At 56.1% G+C, this 24,478-nt stretch overlaps 2 long non-coding RNA genes across 2 annotated transcripts; both read right to left on the bottom strand.

Annotated features, from left to right (window-relative positions):
* Window positions 1-6,740: 6,740 nt before the first annotated feature.
* On the bottom strand, window positions 6,741-9,360 carry LOC137460407 (uncharacterized). Its single transcript, XR_010992837.1, has 3 exons — window positions 9,221-9,360; window positions 8,817-8,976; window positions 6,741-7,356 (listed from the first exon to the last, which is right to left on the bottom strand). It is a non-coding gene; the product is annotated as an uncharacterized lncRNA (long non-coding RNA).
* A 9,493-nt stretch (window positions 9,361-18,853) lies between these two features.
* On the bottom strand, window positions 18,854-20,271 carry LOC137460405 (uncharacterized). The gene is made up of 3 exons (XR_010992835.1): window positions 20,154-20,271; window positions 19,369-19,542; window positions 18,854-19,124 (listed from the first exon to the last, which is right to left on the bottom strand). It is a non-coding gene; the product is annotated as an uncharacterized lncRNA (long non-coding RNA).
* Window positions 20,272-24,478: the final 4,207 nt, after the last annotated feature.

The following is a 24,478-nucleotide window of genomic DNA, read 5'->3' as shown; positions in this document are numbered from 1 at the left end:
TCCAACCTATCATCCAACACCACCTAATCAACTAAACCATGCAACCAAGCACCCTATCCAGTCTCCTCCTGAACACCTCCAAAGATGGTGACTCCACCACCTCCCTGGGCAGCCCACTCCAATGGGCAATCACTTTCTCTGTGCAGAACCTCTTCCTAACCTCTAGCCTAAACCTCCCCTGCCACAGCTTGAGACTGTGTCCTCTTGTTCTGGTGCTGCTTGCCTGGAAGAAGAGACCAACCCCCACCTGGCTACAACCTCCCTTCAGGGAGTTGCAGAGAGCAAGAAGGTCTCCCCTGAGCCTCCTCTTCTCCAGGCTAAGCAACCCCAGCTCCCTCAGCCTCTCCTCACAGGCCTGTGCTCCAAACCCCTCCCCAGCTTTGTTGCCCTTCTCCGGACTCCTTCCAGCAACTCAACGTCTTGCTTAAACGGAGGGGCCCAGAACTGGACACGGGACTCAAGGTGTGCCCTAACCAGTGCCAAGTGCAGGGGCAGAATGACCTCCCTGCTCCTGCTGGCCACACTGTTCCTGATATTGGCCAGGTTGCCAGTGGCCTTCTTGGCACCCGACACGACCAGAAGACAGGGATCAGAAGAGTCTTTGGCCAAGCTGTAAACCACTTCCTAACATCCAGCCTAAACCTCCCCTGGCACAGCTTGAGACTGTGTCCTCTTGTTCTGGTGCTGCTTGCCTGGGAGAAGAGACCAACCCCCACCTGGCTACAACCAGAACTGAGGGGACTGCAATCCTTGCAGCTTCAACTTTCCTTCTCTGCTACTTCTTTTTTCAGATGGATTTTTTTTCAAAGGGACTGCTGGACAGCAGAACAGGATGGATGGCTGGGCCCCAAGAGCGGTGGGGAACAGAGTTAAACCCAGCCGGTGGCCGGCCGGGCACAAGTGGTGTTCCCCAGGACACCCCTTGTGAGAGAGTGAGTCCAGAGAAGGGCCACAAAGCTGGTGAGGGGTCTGGATAACAAGCCTTAGGAGGAGTGGCTGAAGGAACTGGGACTGTTTAATCTGCAGAAGAGGAAGCTAAGGGAATTAAGGCGTGGTCTGGCTTCAGCTCTCAACTACTTCCACGTTGAGCAAGGACAGCTTGTACTCACAGAAGGCACTGGCTGCTTGGGTTCAAGGTTCCTGCAGAGCTCAGGCTATCTCTCTTGATTAGTGAGGTCGTCCTGTCACCTAGGCAGAGAGAAGAAAATGCAGCTATGAAATTAGACCACTGGAATCGTGAGACTCGTTCTGTGTGAGACTCCAGGAGAATCCAAACCTAACCTTGGAGCTGCCCTGAAGAGCTCCTCATAGCTTGAGGAGTACCAGAGCAGGAACAATTCCCAAAAGGTTTTCACTGCGTTCCTAGGGCACTTGAAGGATTGCCCTGGCTGTAGTTAATACCTAGAAATTCCTATCAAAATCTTTGCAGCACAGCAAGGAAATTGAGGGATGGGAAGGCAATATGTACTTACACGTTAGGCAAGAATTGGCTTTGCAAACTAATCTCTCTAACTGTTGGATATGCACTGAACTTCCTCGAGGCCAAATGAGGACCCCTTTATTTGGGGAAGCCTCAATGAATTGGACTTGGGGGGCATCAGACTGGGTGACTACATCTGAGAGTAACTTCCACAAGTGTCAGCATGGGAAAGATAGCTCAGAAAGCCTGGGTCCAAAGTTTGCCTTAAGAAAATATAGTATAGGAATATACTGTTGGCTGTGAGAAAGGGGGGAACTGATGAACAGAAAAGTCTCATTAACAGAACCACAGAGTTGATAAGAATTTTCCGCTTGTTAGCTGAAATGCTGGGACGCAGGGAGGGGGAGAGGGGTTGGCAGACAGCCTTTGGATAGAGAAGGAATAACAGGATTTGTCAGTGATTCACTTCTGTTAGTCTTGGACAAGATGCTCTTTTGGATAAGACAAAGGACACCTGCATGATATGTGTACTTCTGCTCTTTTAGAGAGATAAGCTTTGTATAGATAGGCAGCATCTGGACCTCTGTCATTATAGACAGATAACTTTTTGTATAAAAGTTTGCCCAAACCTCTCTGAAGACACACAGCTCTTTTGAAATGATCCTACCTGTGTCAGGCGCCAGAATAGAAGCACGATACAAGAGACTTACTGAGTCTCTTGTGTGTCTTTCTCTAAGTCATTATCAACGCTGTTTGCAGCACAAACCCAAACCCAAACCCACCCCGAGACACCCCCAGCTCCCACGGGAGCCTGCAGAGACCTCCCAAAGGGTCCGTCGGAGGTGCCCAGCTGCCTCCCCACGACCCTTGACCCTTTCCGATGGCCCCACGAGAACTTTACGTATCCCCAGACCCTTTTAGGTGTCCCCAAGACCTCCTCCGTCACCCCCAAAAGCCCTGCCGATGGCCCCAGACCACCTTCAGACGCCGGAAGGAACACACCTGGGAGTCCCGGGCCGGCAGCGACACCGGGACCGGACCCGCTGCGGCGCAGGCGCCGTATCCATAGCGACCACCGGGACGCTGCCCCCCTGGCGCGAGCATAGCCGGGCTAGGGCGCAGGCGCCGGATCCATAGCGACGCTCGAGTCAAGCTCTCCGCCCTCCGCTCTTCCCCTAAGAATTTTCGAGCATTCAGCGCAGTTAGGCTGCAGAAATTAGCTCCCCCAGGGCGGCACACGCCGCGGCACGGCTGCACTGCCGGCCATTACACACAGGGTGGCAGCATTGAGCTCCCACGGGGCCTCTGGGTACGGTTGAGGCAGCAGCCGCCACCCCCGCAGAGCCCCGCCGGCCAAGCCCGGACACGCCCCCCTCTCCCCCCCAAAAGCCCCGCGCTGCCCCGCCGGTGGCCACCCCCCCAAGCCCCGCGCAGCTCCAGCGGCTGCTATAGAGAAACCCCCCAAAGCAGCAGAGACTGGCACTGACCTGGGACACAGCAGAAGAGCTCCAACCTCTACCAGCCACAACCCTGCACTGAGCCACTTTAAAGCATCTGGCGCCATGTTATTGAGGGCGGTGCCACGCTGGGGGGGGGCGGTGCCACGCTGGGGGGGGCGGTGCCACGCTGGGGGGGGCGGTGCCACGCTGGGGGGGCGGTGCCACGCTGGGGGGGCGGTGCAACGCTGGGGGGGGCGGTGCCACGCTGGGGGGGGCGGTGCCACGCTGGGGGGGGCGGTGCCACGCTGGGGGGGGCGGTGCCACGCTGGGGGGGGCGGTGCCACGCTGGGGGGGGCGGTGCCACGCTGGGGGGGGCGGTGCCACGCTGGGGGGGGCGGTGCCACGCTGGGGGGGGCGGTGCCACGCTGGGGGGGGCGGTGCCACGCTGGGGGGGGCGGTGCCACGCTGGGGGGGGCGGTGCCACGCTGGGGGGGGCGGTGCCACGCTGGGGGGGGCGGTGCCACGCTGGGGGGGGCGGTGCCACGCTGGGGGGGGCGGTGCCACGCTGGGGGGGGCGGTGCCACGCTGGGGGGGTGCGGTGCCACGCTGGGGGGGGCGGTGCCACGCTGGGGGGGCGGTGCCACGCTGGGGGGGCGGTGCCACGCGGGGGGGCGGTGCCACGCTGGGGGGGCGGTGCCACGCTGGGGGGGCGGTGCCACGCTGGGGGGGGCGGTGCCACGCTGGGGGGGCGGTGCCACGCTGGGGGGGGCGGTGCCACGCTGGGGGGGGCGGTGCCTGCGTTGTGACCTCACGCTCAGCGTTCCATGGGTTTTATTCCCCTCCAAGACAACACGTTGAGTTCTGAGCAGCTGAGGAGCCCTGGGGAACACCTGTACAGAAACGTTCCTCCAAGAGCTGTCAGAAAAACGTTCGTTCCGCCAGCACTGCCGGCCGTTACACACCGGATGGCAACATTGAGCTCCCCCGGGGCGGCACACGCCGCGGCACGGCTGCACTGCCGGCCCTTACACACAGGGTGGCAGCATTGAGCTCCCACGGGGCGGCACACGCCGCGGCACGGCTGCACTGCCGGCCGTTACACACCGGGTGGCAGCACTGAGCACCTCCCTGGGCGTGGGCAGCAGCCGGGCCCCCACCTGGCTTTTATTTTCCAATGCTAAAAGCCTTTTAGAAGCAGAGAGGGCAGACAGGGGTCGTTTCCAAAGCTTTCTTACGCACCAGTCACTCCAAGCCCTCCCTCTCCAGCTGCAAACCAGAGGTTTGCCTCCGCCTCGCCTCACCCCAGTACTTACACTTTTAAAGATAGTGTGGTCCCCTCGGAGAATTTTCAGCACTTTAGGGGGGGGCCCCCAGCCCTCGCTCACCTGCTCCTCTGCTGCAGCAGCCCCCTGCCCCACGTGGCAGAACCAGCCCACCCACAATCCCCCCACTCCCTTTGAGTCGCCCCCAAAAAGGCACAAAATAAAGCAAACTGCCCAGCCAGCACCTCCTGCCTTTCACAGCAAGGACTGAACATTGCAGCTTTGGCCAAGACCATCAGCCCAAAGGAAGGCCTGGGCCCTGAGGAACTAAATGCAAGTGAACTATCTGACACCACCACAGTCCTGTGAATGTTGCAAAGCAGTAGTGCATGCGGTATAATAATTGGAAAGTTAAGGGCTGCTCAAGCTTTACACAAAGTATCCTATTCAGTTTTGGGTTCCACTTAACACAAAGTAAAAGTATAAAAGGTCAGAGGGAAAGCCAACTCTACCTCTGAACTACAGCAAGAAATACTGGAATCAAGGGGCCCTTTCTTCTGCTACTAATAGATGAAGAGAACATGAAAACTGATGGGCTAAACCAACAGGGCAAGATTAGAATAACTAGTAGAGAGAACGGAAGATACAAAGCTTCAACTGCATCTGTTTAGCAACGACTCCTACCAGATAACTTCCATGCCATAACTTTGCTGATTTCAAACAAGCCAGCTGGTGAAGCGTCTCGCTCACAGGCGGCCGACGAGGAGACGTGCAGAAGGCAGAGGCGAGGGAACAAGTCCTGAGCTTTGCTGCAGGCTGTCCTGCGGCTTCCCCTACCGACTCTTTCCCGTACACCACCGCAGAAGGAGTTGGGTGAATTTTGTCTCAAACCGGCTCCTAAGACAACCTCCGCTTTTTCCCTGGGTGCCTACGTGGGTGTTGCTTCATCTTTCCCTCACGCTCGGTACGGCATTCGGGTGCAGAGCAAGGCTCTGGACAGCCAAACCGAACTCCTGTGCTGAAGAAAAGGAAGCGGAAGCACAGGCTGAGCCCCTGGAAATGCCTGCATGTGCTGGCTGCTGCCACCTCCTCGTTGCCCCGGGCCTGCTCATTGGAGGCTGCCTGGCAAAAGCACCTGCCCCCACTTTCCTCGGCGTTCTTTGAATACCCAGGTTGGAAACCTAAGAGGTAGCGTACTAATTGGAAAGCATGTTCCAGCGGGCGTGGCTGGAGGCTGGGCGCCGCCGCCGCTTTCTCTGCTCCCCGCCCCTCCTTTGCGCGGCCCCTAATCACGTGACGATCGCTGGGCGAGTCTGGGTGCTGCCGGGTTCACCCTGGGATCGCTGGGCGAGTCTGAGGGCATTGGGGTCAGCCTGCAAGAGCTGGGAGAGACAGGAGAACAGCTCGTGAACTGGGAGTAGACTGCTCCCGACCGCGGCAAATCGACACCCACCCCCCCCCCCCCCGCCGCTGGTGTTTCTCGGCCCCCCCCTCGCTGCCGCCCACCCTCAAACCCATAGCAGAGTCCTGCAGCAGGCACAGAGCAACTCCAGAGAGCAGCAGAGTCCACACTGAGCTGATGCGGAGCGGAGAAAGCAGAGGGGACGAGGATTACGCTGGCTAGGTCGGAGCCGACGGGGCGAGGGCGGCGCCATCTTGGGAAGGGCAGGCGCTGTCACGGGGAGGGCGACGCCATCTTGGAAAGGGCAGGCGCTGTCACGGGGAGATCGACGCCATCTTGGGAAGGGCAGGCGCTGTCACGGGTAGGGCGGCGCCATCTTGGGAAGGGCAGGCGCTGTCACGGGGAGGACGGTGCCGTCTTGGTGCCCTCACTTCCGTCTACATGCCCCCAGCCCTCCTTTCTCACCCTCTAAGGCCCTTGAGGTGCTCGCAGCTCGCCTTGAGATGCCGGGGGAGATGTGGCTGGGGGACCCTGGGACTGCAGGACACCCAATACCGGGGTGAGACCACCCCAATCCTGCGGGACCCCAAACCCTGGAACCCCCCCGAGACCTCTAACACAGCACCACCACTCCCCGCCCCCTCAGCTGCTTCAGGACCCTCCAGAGACCCCCCCGGAGACCCTCCAGAGGCCGCCAGACACCTCTCGATGCCCACAAAGCCCCTCTAGACGCCCCAGAATACCTCTCTGCGCCTCCCTGCAGAGGCCACTCACACCCTTGGCAGCAGGCGACAGCAAGCAGTACCTGGCCGTGCCCACAAGGTGGGAGCAGTGAGCAGAAGAGTCAGCGGCGCTAGGGACACCGAGACTCCAGCAGTGCCACACAGCAACCCACACGCTGTGGGGACCTGACACAGAGACCCCGAAACCACACTGAGGCACAGACCCCCCCACTCCTCCCTGACCCTCCAGACATGACCCAGGAGCCCCTCCAGAGGTCCCCAGACACCTCTAGATGCTCCCAGAACCCTTCACATGCCCCCAAATTCCCCTTTCATACCCCCAAGCCCACTTCAGATGACAGCAGACCCTCCTTAACAGGCCCCCAGCGCTCAGCAGGTCCGGTGCTGCTGTGCCTCGGGAGCAGATCAGCTGGTCTCCCTGCAGAGCTTTTTCCAGTCAATGAAAAAACAGCACACCACACACACACACGAAAGACAATCCACTGTTTTAATTGAGAGACAGTTGCTATTTCTGCTTCAAACCACACCCCACACCCCCCCGTGGCTCTGCTCAGGATGTGCTTTTCTCCTCTAGAAGCCTTTCTACAGAACAGAGGGGGGTCACGTCAAGGCCTTTCTGCACACAAATCACTGCCCTTCTGCAATCTCTCAATAAGCAGCACCGCTGTTCCTCTGCTGGAACACCTCACACTCACTCTTACACTTGCCCGGGGCTTTCCCTCCCCTCCAAGAACGTCCTGGCATTTCAAACATTTGGCATTTCAGGTCTGCAAGCAGCCTTTGTGGGAGGCTGCCCTCACCCCTCCCTCACTGCTCCTCTGCTGTATCCTCGCCCACCCCCCTGTGGCATCACAGAAGGAAAGACAGCCGAGCGGCTACGCTCCTGTTCTTTTTATCACCCCGAGCCGGGGACAGCCTTCTGGGCAAGGTTTGCAGCTTCAGCACACAGCTGAGCTTTGCTCTCACCCATTAAACCCTTTGGTGGTTTCAGCTTCCCGAGGATGTGTCGGCACAAGTCCTTGTCGGGGCACCGCAAACAGGGAGAGACAAAGCTCCGAGATCCAGGAAGAGGACGGCTGAGCAGACACTCCTAAAGAGAGAAACTTCATCAGCTGAACCTCACACTTCTCCCAGCTTTGCAACAGCAAAGAACTTTGTGAACAACACAGTGGTGCTCCTAAGGAGGTCACCAGCTTGCAAGTTACAGGAGAAATAAAAACCTTTTTATTACAGAAGCACTGGCAAAAATTTACGGACAGGAACAGCAGACGAGCAAATTCTGCGATTGAGCTAACGATAGACATCAGGCCTAGGATCTGGCTACCCTGACAAAGGATGCCAACAGGACAGAGTGAGGCCTCAGCAGCACTCCCAAAAAGCCCCACAGAGAGCCACAGGCTCTGGCCCGTGCCCCACCTACGGGCCGGCCCTCCTGGCAGCAGCGCAACACCACCTCTTCGGGAGCCCAGGGACTGACCTCAGCCCCCTAAGGGCCAGGCAAGGTTGGTTCCTGTTAGCTGCCTAAAGCAGCCTCCCCAGCCCTGCTTCCAGGGACCTTGGGCTGCTGCTGGGGACAGAAGGGGGATGGAGGGCTCCACAACTCGTCACACAGGCCCCGAGCACAGGGCTGTTAAGCTGACAGGGTGCCAAGGGAACAGGCTGCCATGAAGGCACAGACCCAGGCCCTGAACTACAGGGTGGGTCACCTTGCCGCAGCAACACGACCCAGCGGCTTCGCTGCGTCCGACGAATAAAAGGAGGAAGTTCCACAGGAACAGAAGGGAAAACCTTTTCACTGTGTGTGCCAGAGCCCTGGAGCAGGCTGCCCAGAGAGTTAGTGGAGTCTCTGGAGACATTCAAAACCCGCCCCAGGTGATCCTGCACTGGCACAGGGGTTGGACCGGATGCTATTTTGGGGTCCCTTCCAACCCCTAACACTCAGTGATTCTGTGATTAGCTATGCTGGTGACAGAGTCTCACTGAGTGCTCTTTAAAATGTTTTTCTTTTCTTTCAGCCTAGGAGTTTCATATTTAAATAGACCTTCTGCTCTGTCTTCCCCCTTCCTTCTTCCATCTTGCGTCTAAACACTAGGAGAGCTTGATGAGCTGTATCCTGGGCGTCCCAACGTAACACATCTCAACTGCATACATGGATTTTGTAATCTTTTGCCCCATTGCTCGCACAGGGTGGATTAAGTTCATTACTTAGAGCTTGTCAGGACAGCTGTTGAAGTGTCCTGTGCAATGCAGGAGGAGTTGAATCCCATAGGAAACCACATTACTGTGCTTTGTCAGCCTGGTTATGGTCAGAAACCTCCTTCATTTTTTTTTCTCTTGAACAGATATATCACATGAGTCCCCAGAATTAATTTGCCTCTTCTCATAATTATTTCTTTAAAACTGTCTTAGAAGTGTCTCTGTCCTTCCCTCTCTCTAGATACTGGCCTCCTGAGCCCATGGCAGACTTGCACAGAGCTACTGCGAGCACCACTCTGCACGGCCTCTGGGGGGCTTTCAAGCACAGGCACCCCAGGAGAATCCAAACCTAACCTTGCAGCTGGCCTTAGAGCTCCTCTTTGGAAAACTGTCGCTGCCAGGGCCCACAAACCAACGTCCTCTGTCGGCAAACCGGATGTAAGGGCTGAAAAGTGTCAACGGAAACCGTAATCGGATGGCCCAGGAAGATCCTGCCGGTCTGAACACACCAGACCTGGAATGCACAAAGAAACTCTGTTAACAACTGCCTGTGTGTCTGCTCATAGCTTGAGGAGTAACAGAGCAGAACCAATTCCCAAAAGGTTTTCACTGCGTTCCCAGGGCAAGTAGAGGCTTGCTCTGGCTGTAGTTAATACCTAGAAATTCCTATCAAAATCTTTGCAGCACAACAAGAAAAAAACCAAACCAACCAAACCACAAACTGCTTTATATTATTAAGTAGGAACTCGAAAGCTTACAGGAACTGTGGGGATTTTTTTATGACAAATTATTCCTTTTCTTTTTTTCAGTGAGCAATTTGGTTTCCAACAGCTCCACATTCTGACACCAAAGCACCCCGCTCCGTGTCAGGGCTTGTGGCTGAGGCCGAATACAAATCTGCAACTGGTCCTCAGGCAAAGCAGTTAAGCTCCCTGAAAAAAAAGGAAAGAAAGCAAGAGTGAGTCAACCATAAAAACAAGACCTAACCAAACCCCCAAAGCCATTTTGTCAGGAAGTCGCCTCCACTATCACCCGCCACATGCTGAAATTCCCTTCCCCTGGGGCTCCTGCTTGGCCCACAGCTGGGGAACATAAAGCAAGGCACAGCCCTGTGGGTACCTGCTGCCCTGGAGCCACCAAAACCGGAGCACCCAGTCACTACCAATCCCACAGCAGACCCAAGATACAACAGGGACTCCATAGAGACTCCAAAACCTCACTGAGAACCCCCCAACTCCTTCAGGACCCCCACAGATTCTCCAACTTAGATGCCCACAAAACCCCTTTGGATGCACCCAAACCCCCCATCTGATACGCCCAGCTCCGTTTTAGGTACCCCCAGACGCTTCCAATGTCCCCAGACCCGCTGGTGGACCAGCCCAGAACCCCCTGACACTATCCCAGACCCTTTCAGGGGGCTCCACACCCCTTCTAGATGCCCACAAAACCCCTTCACACGCCAAAAGAAACCTTTACCTGCCTCCAAACCCCATTTGGGGGCCACTCAGACCCCTTAGCAGCGGGTGGCAGCAACCAAGTCTGTTGCTCTCACCAATTAAACCTGGATGTTAGGAAGAAGATCTTCACAGACTAGAATAGAGCAGGATGAAAGAGAGATTGGCCTTTGGAATGTGCTGCCCAGGGAGGTGGTGGAGTCACCATCACTGGAAGTGTTTAGAAAGAGACTGGATGAGGCACTCAGTGCCATGGTTTAGTTGATTAGATGGTGATGGAATGGAATGGACCGGACCAGGTTGGAAGAGACCTTCAAGATCATCGTGTCCAACCTATCATCCAACACCACCTAATCAACTAAACCATGCAACCAAGCACCCTATCCAGTCTCCTCCTGAACACCTCCAAAGATGGTGACTCCACCACCTCCCTGGGCAGCCCATTCCAATGGGCCATCACTCTCTCTGTGCAGAACCTCTTCCTAACCTCTAGCCTAAACCTCCCCTGCCACAGCTTGAGACTGTGTCCTCTTGTTCTGGTGCTGCTTGCCTGGAAGAAGAGACCAACCCCCACCTGGCTACAACCTCCCTTCAGGGAGTTGCAGAGAGCAAGAAGGTCTCCCCTGAGCCTCCTCTTCTCCAGGCTAAGCAACCCCAGCTCCCTCAGCCTCTCCTCACAGGCCTGTGCTCCAAACCCCTCCCCAGCTTTGTTGCCCTTCTCCGGACTCCTTCCAGCAACTCAACGTCTTGCTTAAACGGAGGGGCCCAGAACTGGACACGGGACTCAAGGTGTGCCCTAACCAGTGCCAAGTGCAGGGGCAGAATGACCTCCCTGCTCCTGCTGGCCACACTGTTCCTGATATTGGCCAGGTTGCCAGTGGCCTTCTTGGCACCCGACACGACCAGAAGACAGGGATCAGAAGAGTCTTTGGCCAAGCTGTAAACCACTTCCTAACATCCAGCCTAAACCTCCCCTGGCACAGCTTGAGACTGTGTCCTCTTGTTCTGGTGCTGCTTGCCTGGGAGAAGAGACCAACCCCCACCTGGCTACAACCAGAACTGAGGGGACTGCAATCCTTGCAGCTTCAACTTTCCTTCTCTGCTACTTCTTTTTTCAGATGGATTGTTTTTCAAAGGGACTGCTGGACAGCAGAACAGGATGGATGGCTGGGCCCCAAGAGCGGTGGGGAACAGAGTTAAACCCAGCCGGTGGACGGCCGGGCACAAGTGGTGTTCCCCAGGACACCCCTTGTGAGAGAGTGAGTCCAGAGAAGGGCCACAAAGCTGGTGAGGGGTCTGGATAACAAGCCTTAGGAGGAGTGGCTGAAGGAACTGGGACTGTTTAATCTGCAGAAGAGGAAGCTAAGGGAATTAAGGCGTGGTCTGGCTTCAGCTCTCAACTACTTCCACGTTGAGCAAGGACAGCTTGTACTCACAGAAGGCACTGGCTGCTTGGGTTCAAGGTTCCTGCAGAGCTCAGGCTGTCTCTCTTGATTAGTGAGGTCGTCCTGTCACCTAGGCAGAGAGAAGAAAATGCAGCTATGAAATTAGACCACTGGAATCGTGAGACTCGTTCTGTGTGAGACTCCAGGAGAATCCAAACCTAACCTTGGAGCTGCCCTGAAGAGCTCCTCATAGCTTGAGGAGTACCAGAGCAGGAACAATTCCCAAAAGGTTTTCACTGCGTTCCTAGGGCACTTGAAGGATTGCCCTGGCTGTAGTTAATACCTAGAAATTCCTATCAAAATCTTTGCAGCACAGCAAGGAAATTGAGGGATGGGAAGGCAATATGTACTTACACGTTAGGCAAGAATTGGCTTTGCAAACTAATCTCTCTAACTGTTGGATATGCACTGAACTTCCTCGAGGCCAAATGAGGACCCCTTTATTTGGGGAAGCCTCAATGAATTGGACTTGGGGGGCATCAGACTGGGTGACTACATCTGAGAGTAACTTCCACAATTGTCAGCATGGGAAAGATAGCTCAGAAAGCCTGGGTCCAAAGTTTGCCTTAAGAAAATATAGTATAGGAATATACTGTTGGCTGTGAGAAAGGGGGGAACTGATGAACAGAAAAGTCTCATTAACAGAACCACAGAGTTGATAAGAATTTTCCGCTTGTTAGCTGAAATGCTGGGACGCAGGGAGGGGGAGAGGGGTTGGCAGACAGCCTTTGGATAGAGAAGGAATAACAGGATTTGTCAGTGATTCACTTCTGTTAGTCTTGGACAAGATGCTCTTTTGGATAAGACAAAGGACACCTGCATGATATGTGTACTTCTGCTCTTTTAGAGAGATAAGCTTTGTATAGATAGGCAGCATCTGGACCTCTGTCATTATAGACAGATAACTTTTTGTATAAAAGTTTGCCCAAACCTCTCTGAAGACACACAGCTCTTTTGAAATGATCCTACCTGTGTCAGGCGCCAGAATAGAAGCACGATACAAGAGACTTACTGAGTCTCTTGTGTGTCTTTCTCTAAGTCATTATCAACGCTGTTTGCAGCACAAACCCAAACCCAAACCCACCCCGAGACACCCCCAGCTCCCACGGGAGCCTGCAGAGACCTCCCAAAGGGTCCGTCGGAGGTGCCCAACTGCCTCCCCACGACCCTTGACCCTTTCCGATGGCCCCACGAGAACTTTACGTATCCCCAGACCCTTTTAGGTGTCCCCAAGACCTCCTCCGTCACCCCCAAAAGCCCTGCCGATGGCCCCAGACCACCTTCAGACGCCGGAAAGAACACACCTGGGAGTCCCGGGCCGGCAGCGACACCGGGACCGGACCCGCTGCGGCGCAGGCGCCGTATCCATAGCGACCACCGGAACGCTGCCCCCCTGGCGCGAGCAGAGCCGGGCTAGGGCGCAGGCGCCGGATCCATAGCGACGCTCGAGTCAAGCTCTCCGCCCTCCGCTCTTCCCCTAAGAATTTTCGAGCATTCAGCGCAGTTAGGCTGCAGAAATTAGCTCCCCCAGGGCGGCACACGCCGCGGCACGGCTGCACTGCCGGCCATTACACACAGGGTGGCAGCATTGAGCTCCCACGGGGCCTCTGGGTACGGTTGAGGCAGCAGCCGCCACCCCCGCAGAGCCCCGCCGGCCAAGCCCGGACACGCCCCCCTCTCCCCCCCAAAAGCCCCGCGCTGCCCCGCCGGTGGCCACCCCCCCAAGCCCCGCGCAGCTCCAGCGGCTGCTATAGAGAAACCCCCCAAAGCAGCAGAGACTGGCACTGACCTGGGACACAGCAGAAGAGCTCCAACCTCTACCAGCCACAACCCTGCACTGAGCCACTTTAAAGCATCTGGCGCCATGTTATTGAGGGCGGTGCCACGCTGGGGGGGGCGGTGCCACGCTGGGGGGGGCGGTGCCACGCTGGGGGGGGCGGTGCCACGCTGGGGGGGGCGGTGCCACGCTGGGGGGGGCGGTGCCACGCTGGGGGGGGCGGTGCCACGCTGGGGGGGGCGGTGCCACGCTGGGGGGGGCGGTGCCACGCTGGGGGGGGGCGGTGCCACGCTGGGGGGGGCGGTGCCACGCTGGGGGGGGCGGTGCCACGCTGGGGGGGGCGGTGCCACGCTGGGGGGGGCGGTGCCACGCTGGGGGGGGCGGTGCCACGCTGGGGGGGGCGGTGCCACGCTGGGGGGGTGCGGTGCCACGCTGGGGGGGTGCGGTGCCACGCTGGGGGGGGCGGTGCCACGCTGGGGGGGCGGTGCCACGCTGGGGGGGCGGTGCCACGCTGGGGGGGCGGTGCCACGCTGGGGGGGCGGTGCCACGCTGGGGGGGCGGTGCCACGCTGGGGGGGGCGGTGCCACGCTGGGGGGGGCGGTGCCACGCTGGGGGGGGCGGTGCCACGCTGGGGGGGCGGTGCCACGCTGGGGGGGGCGGTGCCTGCGTTGTGACCTCACGCTCAGCGTTCCATGGGTTTTATTCCCCTCCAAGACAACACGTTGAGTTCTGAGCAGCTGAGGAGCCCTGGGGAACACCTGTACAGAAACGTTCCTCCAAGAGCTGTCAGAAAAACGTTCGTTCCGCCAGCACTGCCGGCCGTTACACACCGGATGGCAACATTGAGCTCCCCCGGGGCGGCACACGCCGCGGCACGGCTGCACTGCCGGCCCTTACACACAGGGTGGCAGCATTGAGCTCCCCCGGGGCGGCACACGCCGCGGCACGGCTGCACTGCCGGCCGTTACACACCGGGTGGCAGCACTGAGCACCTCCCTGGGCGTGGGCAGCAGCCGGGCCCCCACCTGGCTTTTATTTTCCAATGCTAAAAGCCTTTTAGAAGCAGAGAGGGCAGACAGGGGTCGTTTCCAAAGCTTTCTTACGCACCAGTCACTCCAAGCCCTCCCTCTCCAGCTGCAAACCAGAGGTTTGCCTCCGCCTCGCCTCACCCCAGTACTTACACTTTTAAAGATAGTGTGGTCCCCTCGGAGAATTTTCAGCACTTTAGGGGGGGGCCCCCAGCCCTCGCTCACCTGCTCCTCTGCTGCAGCAGCCCCCTGCCCCACGTGGCAGAACCAGCCCACCCACAATCCCCCCACTCCCTTTGAGTCGCCCCCAAAAAGGCACAAAATAAAGCAAACTGCCCAGCCAGCACCTCCTGCCTTTCACAGCAAGGACTGAACATTGCAGCTTTGGCCAAGACCATCAGCCCAAAGGAAGGCCTGGGCCCTGAGGAACTAAATGCAAGTGAACTATCTGACACCACCACAGTCCTGTGAATGTTGCAAAGCAGTAGTGCATGCGGTATAATAATTGGAAAGTTAAGGGCTGCTCAAGCTTTACACAAAGTATCCTATTCAGTTTTGGGTTCCACTTAACACAAAGTAAAAGTATAAAAGGTCAGAGGGAAAGCCAACTCTACCTCTGAACTACAGCAAGAAATACTGGAATCAAGGGGCCCTTTCTTCTGCTACTAATAGATGAAGAGAACATGAAAACTGATGGGCTAAACCAACAGGGCAAGATTAGAATAACTAGTAGAGAGAACGGAAGATACAAAGCTTCAACTGCATCTGTTTAGCAACGACTCCTACCAGATAACTTCCATGCCATAACTTTGCTGATTTCAAACAAGCCAGCTGGTGAAGCGTCTCGCTCACAGGCGGCCGACGAGGAGACGTGCAGAAGGCAGAGGCGAGGGAACAAGTCCTGAGCTTTGCTGCAGGCTGTCCTGCGGCTTCCCCTACCGACTCTTTCCCGTACACCACCGCAGAAGGAGTTGGGTGAATTTTGTCTCAAACCGGCTCCTAAGACAACCTCCGCTTTTTCCCTGGGTGCCTACGTGGGTGTTGCTTCATCTTTCCCTCACGCTCGGTACGGCATTCGGGTGCAGAGCAAGGCTCTGGACAGCCAAACCGAACTCCTGTGCTGAAGAAAAGGAAGCGGAAGCACAGGCTGAGCCCCTGGAAATGCCTGCATGTGCTGGCTGCTGCCACCTCCTCGTTGCCCCGGGCCTGCTCATTGGAGGCTGCCTGGCAAAAGCACCTGCCCCCACTTTCCTCGGCGTTCTTTGAATACCCAGGTTGGAAACCTAAGAGGTAGCGTACTAATTGGAAAGCATGTTCCAGCGGGCGTGGCTGGAGGCTGGGCGCCGCCGCCGCTTTCTCTGCTCCCCGCCCCTCCTTTGCGCGGCCCCTAATCACGTGACGATCGCTGGGCGAGTCTGGGTGCTGCCGGGTTCACCCTGGGATCGCTGGGCGAGTCTGAGGGCATTGGGGTCAGCCTGCAAGAGCTGGGAGAGACAGGAGAACAGCTCGTGAACTGGGAGTAGACTGCTCCCGACCGCGGCAAATCGACACCCACCCCCCCCCCCCCCGCCGCTGGTGTTTCTCGGCCCCCCCCCTCGCTGCCGCCCACCCTCAAACCCATAGCAGAGTCCTGCAGCAGGCACAGAGCAACTCCAGAGAGCAGCAGAGTCCACACTGAGCTGATGCGGAGCGGAGAAAGCAGAGGGGACGAGGATTACGCTGGCTAGGTCGGAGCCGACGGGGCGAGGGCGGCGCCATCTTGGGAAGGGCAGGCGCTGTCACGGGGAGGGCGACGCCATCTTGGAAAGGGCAGGCGCTGTCACGGGGAGATCGACGCCATCTTGGGAAGGGCAGGCGCTGTCACGGGTAGGGCGGCGCCATCTTGGGAAGGGCAGGCGCTGTCACGGGGAGGACGGTGCCGTCTTGGTGCCCTCACTTCCGTCTACATGCCCCCAGCCCTCCTTTCTCACCCTCTAAGGCCCTTGAGGTGCTCGCAGCTCGCCTTGAGATGCCGGGGGAGATGTGGCTGGGGGACCCTGGGACTGCAGGACACCCAATACCGGGGTGAGACCACCCCAATCCTGCGGGACCCCAAACCCTGGAACCCCCCCGAGACCTCTAACACAGCACCACCACTCCCCGCCCCCTCAGCTGCTTCAGGACCCTCCAGAGACCCCCCCGGAGACCCTCCAGAGGCCGCCAGACACCTCTCGATGCCCACAAAGCCCCTCTAGACGCCCCAGAATACCTCTCTGCGCCTCCCTGCAGAGGCCACTCACACCCTTGGCAGCAGGCGACAGCAAGCAGTACCTGGCCGTGCCCACAAGGTGGGAGCAGTGAGCAGAAGAGTCAGCGGCGCTAGGGACACCGAGACTCCAGCAGTGCCACACAGCAACCCACACGCTGTGGGGACCTGACACAGAGACCCCGAAACCACACTGAGGCACAGACCCCCCCACTCCTCCCTGACCCTCCAGACATGACCCAGGAGCCCCTCCAGAGGTCCCCAGACACCTCTAGATGCTCCCAGAACCCTTCACATGCCCCCAAATTCCCCTTTCATACCCCCAAGCCCACTTCAGATGACAGCAGACCCTCCTTAACAGGCCCCCAGCGCTCAGCAGGTCCGGTGCTGCTGTGCCTCGGGAGCAGATCAGCTGGTCTCCCTGCAGAGCTTTTTCCAGTCAATGAAAAAACAGCACACCACACACACACACGAAAGACAATCCACTGTTTTAATTGAGAGACAGTTGCTATTTCTGCTTCAAACCACACCCCACACCCCCCCGTGGCTCTGCTCAGGATGTGCTTTTCTCCTCTAGAAGCCTTTCTACAGAACAGAGGGGGGTCACGTCAAGGCCTTTCTGCACACAAATCACTGCCCTTCTGCAATCTCTCAATAAGCAGCACCGCTGTTCCTCTGCTGGAACACCTCACACTCACTCTTACACTTGCCCGGGGCTTTCCCTCCCCTCCAAGAACGTCCTGGCATTTCAAACATTTGGCATTTCAGGTCTGCAAGCAGCCTTTGTGGGAGGCTGCCCTCACCCCTCCCTCACTGCTCCTCTGCTGTATCCTCGCCCACCCCGCTGTGGCATCACAGAAGGAAAGACAGCCGAGCGGCTACGCTCCTGTTCTTTTTATCACCCCGAGCCGGGGACAGCCTTCTGGGCAAGGTTTGCAGCTTCAGCACACAGCTGAGCTTTGCTCTCACCCATTAAACCCTTTGGTGGTTTCAGCTTCCCGAGGATGTGTCGGCACAAGTCCTTGTCGGGGCACCGCAAACAGGGAGAGACAAAGCTCCGAGATCCAGGAAGAGGACGGCTGAGCAGACACTCCTAAAGAGAGAAACTTCATCAGCTGAACCTCACACTTCTCCCAGCTTTGCAACAGCAAAGAACTTTGTGAACAACACAGTGGTGCTCCTAAGGAGGTCACCAGCTTGCAAGTTACAGGAGAAATAAAAACCTTTTTATTACAGAAGCACTGGCAAAAATTTACGGACAGGAACAGCAGACGAGCAAATTCTGCGATTGAGCTAACGATAGACATCAGGCCTAGGATCTGGCTACCCTGACAAAGGATGCCAACAGGACAGAGTGAGGCCTCAGCAGCACTCCCAAAAAGCCCCACAGAGAGCCACAGGCTCTGGCCCGTGCCCCACCTACGGGCCGGCCCTCCTGGCAGCAGCGCAACACCACCTCTTCGGGAGCCCAGGGACTGACCTCAGCCCCCTAAGGGCCAGGCAAGGTTGGTTCCTGTTAGCTGCCTAAAGCAGCCTCCCCAGCCCTGCTTACAGGGACCTTGGGCTGCTGCTGGGGACAGAAGGGGGATGGAGGGCTCCACAACTCGTCACACAGGCCCCGAGCACAGGGCTGTTAAGCTGACAGGGTGCCAAGGGAACAGGCTGCCATGAAGGCACAGACCCAGGCCCTGAACTACAGGGTGGGTCACCTTGCCGCAGCAACACGACCCAGCGGCTTCGCTGCGTCCGACGAATAAAAGGAGGAAGTTCCACAGGAACAGAAGGGAAAACCTTTTCACTGTGTGTGCCAGAGCCCTGGAGCAGGCTGCCCAGAGAGTTAGTGGAGTCTCTGGAGACATTCAAAACCCGCCCCAGGTGATCCTGCACTGGCACAGGGGTTGGACCGGATGCTATTTTGGGGTCCCTTCCAACCCCTAACACTCAGTGATTCTGTGATTAGCTATGCTGGTGACAGAGTCTCACTGAGTGCTCTTTAAAATGTTTTTCTTTTCTTTCAGCCTAGGAGTTTCATATTTAAATAGACCTTCTGCTCTGTCTTCCCCCTTCCTTCTTCCATCTTGCGTCTAAACACTAGGAGAGCTTGATGAGCTGTATCCTGGGCGTCCCAACGTAACACATCTCAACTGCATACATGGATTTTGTAATCTTTTGCCCCATTGCTCGCACAGGGTGGATTAAGTTCATTACTTAGAGCTTGTCAGGACAGCTGTTGAAGTGTCCTGTGCAATGCAGGAGGAGTTGAATCCCATAGGAAACCACATTACTGTGCTTTGTCAGCCTGGTTATGGTCAGAAACCTCCTTCATTTTTTTTTCTCTTGAACAGATATATCACATGAGTCCCCAGAATTAATTTGCCTCTTCTCATAATTATTTCTTTAAAACTGTCTTAGAAGTGTCTCTGTCCTTCCCTCTCTCTAGATACTGGCCTCCTGAGCCCATGGCAGACTTGCACAGAGCTACTGCGAGCACCACTCTGCACGGCCTCTGGGGGGCTTTCAAGCACAGGCACCCCAGGAGAATCCAAACCTAACCTTGCAGCTGGCCTTAGAGCTCCTCTTTGGAAAACTGTCGCTGCCAGGGCCCACAAACCAACGTCCTCTGTCGGCAAACCGGATGTAAGGGCTGAAAAGTGTCAACGGAAACCGTAATCGGATGGCCCAGGAAGATCCTGCCGGTCTGAACACACCGGACCTGGAATGCACAAAGAAACTCTGTTAACAACTGCCTGTGTGTCTGCTCATAGCTTGAGGAGTAACAGAGCAGAACCAATTCCCAAAAGGTTTTCACTGCGTTCCCAGGGCAAGTAGAGGCTTGCTCTGGCTGTAGTTAATACCTAGAAATTCCTATCAAAATCTTTGCAGCACAACAAGAAAAAAACCAAACCAACCAAACCACAAACTGCTTTATATTATTAAGTAGGAACTCGAAAGCTTACAGGAACTGTGGGGATTTTTTTATGACAAATTATTCCTTTTCTTTTTTTCAGTGAGCAATTTGGTTTCCAACAGCTCCACATTCTGACACCAAAGCACCCCGCTCCGTGTCAGGGCTTGTGGCTGAGGCCGAATACAAATCTGCAACTGGTCCTCAGGCAAAGCAGTTAAGCTCCCTGAAAAAAAAGGAAAGAAAGCAAGAGTGAGTCAACCATAAAAACAAGACCTAACCAAACCCCCAAAGCCATTTTGTCAGGAAGTCGCCTCCACTATCACCCGCCACATGCTGAAATTCCCTTCCCCTGGGGCTCCTGCTTGGCCCACAGCTGGGGAACATAAAGCAAGGCACAGCCCTGTGGGTACCTGCTGCCCTGGAGCCACCAAAACCGGAGCACCCAGTCACTACCAATCCCACAGCAGACCCAAGATACAACAGGGACTCCATAGAGACTCCAAAACCTCACTGAGAACCCCCCAACTCCTTCAGGACCCCCACAGATTCTCCAACTTAGATGCCCACAAAACCCCTTTGGTTGCACCCAAACCCCCCATCTGAAACACCCAGCTCCACTTTAGGTACCCCCAGATGCTTCCAATGTCCCCAGACCCGCTGGTGGACCAGCCCAGAACCCCCTGACACTATCCCAGACCCTTTCAGGGGGCTCCACACCCCTTCTAGATGCCCACAAAACCCCTTCACACGCCAAAAGAAACCTTTACCTGCCTCCAAACCCCACGTGGGGGCCACTTAGCAGCGGGTGGCAGCAACCAAGTCTGTTGCTCTCACCAATTAAACCCTTTGGTGCTCTCAGCTCTCTGACCCTGTGTCAGTGCAAGTCCTTGTCGGCCGGCACCTTCGTCCTGATCCAGGCGGAGAGAGAACTGCCAGGAACACAGCTTCGCCGCTCCGCTTGCGGCACGCCTGCTGCCGAGGGCAGCCTCGTCCTCAGCCTGCCCGAGAGGAACACGGCCCCCGGGGCCGGGGGACACACAAAAGCCTTCCACAAAGGAAACAAGGGAAGTCTCTTGGCCACTCTTCACGTGCCGAGTGCGATTGTCATGTGGAACACACCGCGGCATCTGGAACGAGTTTAAGTCCAGGTCTGTGGCAGCACAGAGGTTCCTGGAATATCCCGGTACATCGATCCACAGGAGGTTGTCTTTCGGTCCCCAGTCTGATGCTTGGCAGCACAGCCATCACACCATTTCTCTCGAGTGCTTTGAACTGACAATTCATGCAGGAGAATAAAACCAAACAGGAGTAAGCAGCTTGGAAAAGAACTTTGATCATCACCAGGCCCAGCAAGAGGACACAGTCTCAGGCTGCACCAGGGGAGGTTTAGGCTAGAGGTTAGGAAGAGGTTCTGCACGGAGAGAGTGATGGCCCATTGGAATGGGCTGCCCAGGGTGGTGGTGGAGTCACCATCTTTGGAGGTGTTCAGGAGGAGACTGGATAGGGTGCCTGGTTGCTTGGTTTAGTTGATTAGGTGGTGTTGGATGATAGGTTGGACACGATGATCTTGAAGGTCTCTTCCAACTCGGTCTGGTCTATTCTATTCTATTCCGTTCCATTCCATTCCAACACCATCTAATCAACTAAACCACGGCACTGAGTGCCTCATCCAGTCTCTTTCTAAACACTTCCAGTGATGGTGACTCCCTGGGCACCACCTCCCTGAGCAGCACATTCCAAAGGCCAATCTCTCTTTCAACCTGCTCTATTCTATTCTATGAAGACCTTCTTCCTAACATCCAGCCTAAACCTCCCCTGGCACAGCTTGAGACTGTGTCCTCTTGTTCTGGTGCTGCTTGCCTGGGAGAAGAGACCAACCCCCACCTGGCTACAACCAGAACTGAGGGGACTGCAATCCTTGCAGCTTCAGCTTTCCTTCTCTGCTACTTCTTTTTTCAGATGGATTGTTTTTCAAAGGGACTGCTGGACAGCAGAACAGGATGGATGGCTGGGCCCCAAGAGCGGTGGGGAACAGAGTTAAACCCAGCCGGTGGCCGGCCGGGCACAAGTGGTGTTCCCCAGGACACCCCTTGTGAGAGAGTGAGTCCAGAGAAGGGCCACAAAGCTGGTGAGGGGTCTGGATAACAAGCCTTAGGAGGAGTGGCTGAAGGAACTGGGACTGTTTAATCTGCAGAAGAGGAAGCTGAGGGAATTAAGGTATGGTCTGGCTTCAGCTCTCAACTAGTTCCACGTTGAGCAAGGACAGCTTGTACTCACAGAAGGCACTGGCTGCTTGGGTTCAAGGTTCCTGCAGAGCTCAGGCTATCTCTCTTGATTAGTGAGGTCGTCCTGTCACCTAGGCAGAGAGAAGAAAATGCAGCTATGAAATGAGACCACTGGAATCGTGAGACTCGTTCTGTGTGAGACTCCAGGAGAATCCAAACCTAACCTTGGAGCTGCCCTGAAGAGCTCCTCTTTGGAAAAGTCTCGCTGCCGGGCCCCACAAACCCCACACCCTCTGTCAGCAAACCGGATGTACGAGCTGAAGAGTGTCGACAGAAACTGTACGTGGACAGCTCAGGAAGATCCTGCCAGTCCCAGCACACCAGTCCTGGAATGATCAAAGAAAGTCCGTTAACAACTGTCTGTGTGTCTGCTCATAGCTTGAGGAGAACCCCCCAACTCCTTCAGGACCCCCCCAGACTCCCCAACTTAGATGCCCACAAAACCCCTTTGGATGCACCCAAACCCCCCATCTGATACGCCCAGATCTGTTTTAGGTACCCCCAGACGCTTCTAATGTCCCCAGACCCGCTGGTAGACCAGCCCAGAACCCCCTGACACTATCCCAGACCCTTTCAGGGGGCTCCACACCCCTTCTAGATGCCCACAAAACCCCTTCACATGCCAAAAGAAACCTTTACCTGCCTCCAAACCCCATTTGGGGGCCACTCAGACCCCTTAGCAGCGGGTGGCAGCAACCAAGTCTGTTGCTCTCACCAATTAAACCTGGATGTTAGGAAGAAGGTCTTCATAGAATAGAATAGAGCAGGTTGAAAGAGAGATTGGCCTTTGGAATGTGCTGCCCAGGGAGGTGGTGGAGTCACCATCACTGGAAGTGTTTAGAAAGAGACTGGATGAGGCACTCAGTGCCATGGTTTAGTTGATTAGATGGTGATGGAATGGAATGGACCGGACCAGGTTGGAAGAGACCTTCAAGATCATCGTGTCCAACCTATCATCCAACACCACCTAATCAACTGAACCATGCAACCAAGCACCCTATCCAGTCTCCTCCTGAACACCTCCAAAGATGGTGACTCCACCACCTCCCTGGGCAGCCCATTCCAATGGGCCATCACTCTCTCTGTGCAGAACCTCTTCCTAACCTCTAGCCTAAACCTCCCCTGCCACAGCTTGAGACTGTGTCCTCTTGTTCTGGTGCTGCTTGCCTGGAAGAAGAGACCAACCCCCACCTGGCTACAACCTCCCTTCAGGGAGTTGCAGAGAGCAAGAAGGTCTCCCCTGAGCCTCCTCTTCTCCAGGCTAAGCAACCCCAGCTCCCTCAGCCTCTCCTCACAGGCCTGTGCTCCAAACCCCTCCCCAGCTTTGTTGCCCTTCTCCGGACTCCTTCCAGCAACTCAACGTCTTGCTTAAACGGAGGGGCCCAGAACTGGACACGGGACTCAAGGTGTGCCCTAACCAGTGCCAAGTGCAGGGGCAGAATGACCTCCCTGCTCCTGCTGGCCACACTGTTCCTGATATTGGCCAGGTTGCCAGTGGCCTTCTTGGCCACCCGTGCACGCTGCTGGTCACGACCAGAAGACAGGGATCAGAAGAGTCTTTGGCCAAGCTGTAAACCACTTCCTAACATTCAGCCTAAACCTCCCCTGGCACAGCTTGAGACTGTGTCCTCTTGTTCTGGTGCTGCTTGCCTGGGAGAAGAGACCAACCCCCACCTGGCTACAACCAGAACTGAGGGGACTGCAATCCTTGCAGCTTCAACTTTCCTTCTCTGCTACTTCTTTTTTCAGATGGATTGTTTTTCAAAGGGACTGCTGGACAGCAGAACAGGATGGATGGCTGGGCCCCAAGAGCGGTGGGGAACAGAGTTAAACCCAGCCGGTGGACGGCCGGGCACAAGTGGTGTTCCCCAGGACACCCCTTGTGAGAGAGTGAGTCCAGAGAAGGGCCACAAAGCTGGTGAGGGGTCTGGATAACAAGCCTTAGGAGGAGTGGCTGAAGGAACTGGGACTGTTTAATCTGCAGAAGAGGAAGCTAAGGGAATTAAGGCGTGGTCTGGCTTCAGCTCTCAACTACTTCCACGTTGAGCAAGGACAGCTTGTACTCACAGAAGGCACTGGCTGCTTGGGTTCAAGGTTCCTGCAGAGCTCAGGCTATCTCTCTTGATTAGTGAGGTCGTCCTGTCACCTAGGCAGAGAGAAGAAAATGCAGCTATGAAATGAGACCACTGGAATCGTGAGACTCGTTCTGTGTGAGACTCCAGGAGAATCCAAACCTAACCTTGGAGCTGCCCTGAAGAGCTCCTCATAGCTTGAGGAGTACCAGAGCAGGAACAATTCCCAAAAGGTTTTCACTGCATTCCTAGGGCACTTGAAGGATTGCCCTGGCTGTAGTTAATACCTAGAAATTCCTATCAAAATCTTTGCAGCACAGCAAGGAAATTGAGGGATGGGAAGGCAATATGTACTTACACGTTAGGCAAGAATTGGCTTTGCAAACTAATCTCTCTAACTGTTGGATATGCACTGAACTTCCTCGAGGCCAAATGAGGACCCCTTTATTTGGGGAAGCCTCAATGAATTGGACTTGGGGGGCATCAGACTGGGTGACTACATCTGAGAGTAACTTCCACAAGTGTCAGCATGGGAAAGATAGCTCAGAAAGCCTGGGTCCAAAGTTTGCCTTAAGAAAATATAGTATAGGAATATACTGTTGGCTGTGAGAAAGGGGGGAACTGATGAACAGAAAAGTCTCATTAACAGAACCACAGAGTTGATAAGAATTTTCCGCTTGTTAGCTGAAATGCTGGGACGCAGGGAGGGGGAGAGGGGTTGGCAGACAGCCTTTGGATAGAGAAGGAATAACAGGATTTGTCAGTGATTCACTTCTGTTAGTCTTGGACAAGATGCTCTTTT

The sequence above is a fragment of the Melanerpes formicivorus genome, unplaced genomic scaffold (assembly GCF_026170545.1).
Source record: "Melanerpes formicivorus ecotype bairdi unplaced genomic scaffold, bMelFor1.0.p_v2 SCAF_591, whole genome shotgun sequence".
Classification (NCBI taxonomy): Eukaryota; Metazoa; Chordata; class Aves; order Piciformes; family Picidae; genus Melanerpes; species Melanerpes formicivorus.
The sequence above is the reverse complement of the archived record's forward strand: the minus strand, read 5'-3'. Positions and strand labels throughout refer to the sequence as shown.